Source organism: Nicotiana attenuata, unplaced genomic scaffold (assembly GCF_001879085.1).
Source record: "Nicotiana attenuata strain UT unplaced genomic scaffold, NIATTr2, whole genome shotgun sequence".
Lineage (NCBI taxonomy): Eukaryota > Viridiplantae > Streptophyta > Magnoliopsida > Solanales > Solanaceae > Nicotiana > Nicotiana attenuata.
The window spans coordinates 605214-610407 of record NW_017670516.1 but is presented as its reverse complement, the minus strand read 5'-3'; the positions used below and the strand labels follow the sequence as shown (position 1 = coordinate 610407).

General features: G+C 31.0%; 1 long non-coding RNA gene across 1 annotated transcript; it reads right to left on the bottom strand.

Moving 5' to 3' along the window:
* Window positions 1-2286: 2286 nt before the first annotated feature.
* LOC109240458 lies at window positions 2287-4333 on the bottom strand. The gene is made up of 2 exons (XR_002070069.1): window positions 3960-4333; window positions 2287-2709 (listed from the first exon to the last, which is right to left on the bottom strand). It is a non-coding gene; the product is annotated as an uncharacterized LOC109240458 (long non-coding RNA).
* Between the last annotated feature and the right edge of the window lie 861 nt (window positions 4334-5194).

The following is a 5194-nucleotide window of genomic DNA, read 5'->3' as shown; positions in this document are numbered from 1 at the left end:
CGTCCTTACAAAACTACCCTTTTTTGGCCTTACACACCATATAATTTTGGGGCAAGTTAACGGGGTTTTTTTTTCGTCCTCCTTCCAACTTGAGGGGGGGATGTTGGAACAAGGATTTCGACTTTCTGAGATGATAGTAATGATTTGTAGAAGAGAAAGTCGGCTAAAGACGACAAGGTTCAGAGACAATGAACAAGGGTTTTTCGGAGTCATCGAGCTTGTTTCTGAACAAGGCTCCAATATATATAATGGTCTAAGTCGGATAATTGATATTGGGCCTATAATGAAGTGGACTGCATTTGGACTTGCACTTTGGGCCGAGATTTTCACTGGGCCTTTCTGGATACTGGAAGATTCTTGGGGACTTTACATAATGTCACAGTTTAAAAGAAATATAACAAATTTTTAGCTATTAAATTCAATATTACAGATATGGCAGGAAAATATTTATATTTGTAGCACACAGTTCCATTAAAATAGAAATATTAACTATTAATCCCTAAACATAAGAAATTTGAATGGAAAGCTAATAATTATTTGTACAAAAATCATGTCTTTTTCTCTCTCTTTATCTATTAGCTTTCCTTCTTTTTCTTCATCTTCTTAGTTTTGTTTTCTACTGAAGCCAATATATTTTTTAAATTTGTTCCATTCATTTTATTTTTAGTTATCTTTCTTAAGTTTTTCTCTTACTTCTTTCTTCCTTTCTTAATATAAAGCTCTTATTTCGATAATAATATACGTTAATATATATAATACATATATATAAAAATAAACTTTGAATTAACACATATAAAATATACAAAACAAATACATAAAAAATACATCTTCAATTAAGATGACACTTAGACATGTGAAATATACATAAAAATATATATCTTAAATTTAATTAAGATGGTATATAAATATACAAAAAATAATATATATATATATATATATATATAATGACACTTGACATATAAAATATAATATACATTAAAAATACCGCTTAAAATAAGATAGCACTTCACAAATAAATATACAAAAATATATACATAAATATACATTTTGAATTAAAGTGATACCTGATATACAGAGTATAAAAGATGTATAAATCAATACATCTTGATTTAGGTGGCATTGAGATATGCAGCAGCTTTTCAAAATATGGAGTGAAGAAGATGAATGCTGTAAAGGGAAAATGAAGATGGACAAAAAAAAAAGTACTTCCCGTGATTAGTGAGTGAGTTAACTTATTAGATGTTGAGCTTAATTTTTATAATGTGCCATTAATGAAAAAAAAAGTGCTCTTTATGGAATAAACAATAAATGGTGCTATTTTTATAAATAATAGTTAAAAAAGGATCAAGCATGTAAAAAACTCAACTAAATACTCCTGAAAAACCCTCTATCTCTCACCAGATTTATAAACGTCAAATCAATATCTTGCTTGTATCTTGCAGGTAGAAGAGCTGAATCAACTTGAGAGAGTAAAAGCACTAGAGCATGATCTCTAAAGTCTAAATGCAAAGCAAGAGATTCCAAGCATGATTTTCAGAGATAAATATTACAAATTGATTCTTAAAAATTTAAGATTCTGCAGTTAATGCCTAAATTTTAAATTGCTTAGAACTAATTAAGCCTTGTAGTATAGATATACACCAATAATGCCAAGACAAGAACATTATAGTAGATATGAATTCATTTAAACACAAGTCGAACTATACAAATCCAAGTACTTAAAACAGGATTCTCTTGCCAACAAATCAAGTTGGTCATATCAGATCACAGTAAATGGCTGTGAAAAGTAAAAAGATATTTCGGACAAGTTAAAGAGAACATCAACAAACTATAATGCGTAGAATATTTTTAAACCTAGTCTAGCTCATATGATATGTTAAACTTTACTTGATAACTAATAATTTCATATCACCAAGCGAAAGTGATTTATTGAGTTAGAGAAATGCCTAAACACTGACTTTAAAAAAAAAACATTGGTATTGAGATAAATGTAGGGAATTGAGGGCTAAACAAAAGCAGGAGAGAAAAAAGTCACAAATACTAAAATGATACCAACAATGATCTGCTTGAAAGATGCAAGCAGAAACTAAGGAGAATAACTCCACTTAACATTTTTTTAGAGAAGATGCAATTTTTCCAAGAAGACATCAAATAAATTAATCTCTAAAAACCAAAAGTAGGTGAACAACAAGAGAAGCAACCCAGACTAAGAAAAATTGAGAATCATGCACACTTTGAATTGTTTTAATATTCCGAAAGCAAATATTTTAGAAAAGAATGTTCGTATAAGTTAAGCTGAATTGTTTATTTTGGGGATGTGGAATACAAATACCTTTTCAAGACCCAGTGCATGAGTTGAGCCAGAAGAACGGGGAAGATCTTGTGCTCTCACATTCCGTGCACTACTTGCATCAAATGAAGGTTAGATCCGGCACACCCTGGTATATCTTGAATATTAAATCCAGAATTGTTTTGTATCAATTGACTAAAAAAATTCGCATTTCTTCTCTCCTCACTTCTTTCATTTATTCATTCATAGAAATAATTTCATTGGCATGATTCTATTTAAGCTTGTTGATTTCCTCGTCTTTTTTCAGAGAGTTTGGCGTCACTGATCTACCATAGCATCTAACTCGACCAGGATGTTCCTTTTCAAATACTGCCTTAAATGCATCGTCTGTTGTTTCTCCGAAGCTTTAAAAATTCATACTGCCAAAGAGAAACAATACTGAACAACATTCGCAACAACATTTTTCAGAAATATGTAACAATTATCTGATAATGCATTATCCACTATTATGTTAACTTGTAACAATCATCTGATAATGACAAGAACAATTGCGTCATTCGGGGGTGGGAGGGTTGTAATGCAATTGTAGTAGGGGCATAAAAATGCGAATGCAAAGGATTCAAAAAGCTTTGAACGGATGAATCATAATAACAAAGAAGAATTGTCCATGTAGCAGCTCCGCAAAAAGTATTATTCAGCTAAAGAGAATGGAAATATAATAATAAGATCTTAGCTTGCAGCACAACTTACTATTGCAACTTGAGTAGCTAATAAGATCTTCCTTTGCAGCATGACTTACTATTACTTATCTTGGATTAGGAACATTTGAATTCCAAAAAATAAATATATAATAATTAAGTATTAACTATATTATACAAGTAAATGCTAAAGCCAACAGTAAGTTTTCAAAATAATGTGTTGTAAAATGATAAGACTTTCTTAGTTAGTCATGACACTTATGCTAAGCCAAACTCAACTTCACGTCCACCATAGATCTTCTCGAGCGTTGACTAATTTTCTTCGACAAAAGAAGTAAAATTAATAGGATCCTCACAACAAAGACAGGAAGTAATATAATTTTCTTTAGGCAAGGTGTTAAGATATTACTCAACTGAATACATTCTTATTAGTCCAAAATCCACCAATTAATTAGCTTCATCGACCAATTTAAAAATAAAAATCCAAAATAGATACCCCCTCAGTATCTCATCCTCCCTCTGAAAGATAAAATAATTGCATTTATCATACCAACATAATGGGATAAAATTCTCATCAGTATTCAAAGAAATTCAAAAAATAATAAACATGAAACCATGAATATGAGAAAAAGGTTATAAATTTAATACCTAAATTACACAAAAATTAGTTTCATTCAGTTCAAGAATTCAAATTTAGGAAAAAGTTGAAAACTTTGATACCTAAAAATTTAATTTAAATATTAGTACTTCATTTCAGCCCAAAAATCTGAAATTAGAAAAAAAATGTTGAAAACTTTGTGCGTGTGTGTGTATATATACAAAGATACCCAAAACTGATACAACACCAAAAATTACTTTCTTTTCAGCCCCATTAACAAAATAAAATAAAAAAAATGAGAAAACTGAAAAACCTAAACTAAAACAAACTATCAAAACCTGCAAAATCAAAAGTTTGACTCAGGAAAACTTACATTCCTAAAGGAGTGATTGAAGTGTTTGCCTTTGACAATCTTCTTGTCCCCTCTGCCGTAATAAACTAAAATCAAATGCCTCATATATCAAAAGAGAAATAAAATGAATATTCTCAATCAGATGGATTATATAAGCATAATTTTGAGTATTAAGTCTAAATAAAATGGGGAAGATGATTGGTCATACTCAATGGGAGGTTGGAAGAATTTGCAGAAAGAGATGAAGGTATTTGCATCTTGGACCTGAGATTGGGAAAAGATTGAATTCTAGGTTTTAATTTCTTTTTTGCCTTATTCCTAAAGGGTACTTTCTACGGGCTATTTTTTAGAATTGGGGAGAATAGCCGCGCGCGCGTAATATTGGGGGGAAACTTTTTAGGGTAAATTTTTTATAGGAAACTTTAGGGTACACTTATAAAGTGTAACATTTAGTATGACAATTTAGTACCGCTGAAAAAATGTTGCCAAATAATATATAAGTGTAGCCAAAAATATTATGATTTGGCAACGATTAAAAAGCGTAGTCTTTAAACTTTTTAAAAACGTTTTGTAAGCGTTGCTTTAAAACCCGTGGCCAAAGACTCTAACCAAAGGCCACACTTAGAAAGCGGTCTCATAGATATTATTGGCTACACTTTTTAAGCGTAACCTAAAATAAGTGTGGTTGTAGGCCTAAAATGTTGTAGTGGATAGACGGCTTATTCAATTTCTCATGGGCCTAAATGAGGTTATACAGTGGTGCGTGAGAGCATTCTTATGATGAATCACTTATCGTCAATGGCATATGCTTTCTCTTTGTTGATACAAGATGAGAGACAACATGAAATGAGGCCTTTCAACCAACTAGAAGTTGAATTCACTTCCCATCATGTTAATACCACATGAAATTCCAACTTGTGCACTAATTATTCTCCCAACAACAATTGTCCTAACACCAATAGTTCCGACCTTTTGTGGCTATTGTAAATGACTACGCCATGCTAAAGATATGTCATGATTCAAAACCTGCCAATGACTGTGATGACTTCTAACACATTGGCTTGGCGAACCAACAATCTCAAACATTAATCAAAGTCATTAGCATAGATATAATAAATCTGAAAAAGTTCAGTATTATCATAGATAAGGCTAAGTCTTATAACAAAGCACAATACAACACTACATTTCCAGATCTTGTGTCACTGATTACATGAACTTCTAAGAGTAATAAAATACAACGTTCTAGAATAAATTTA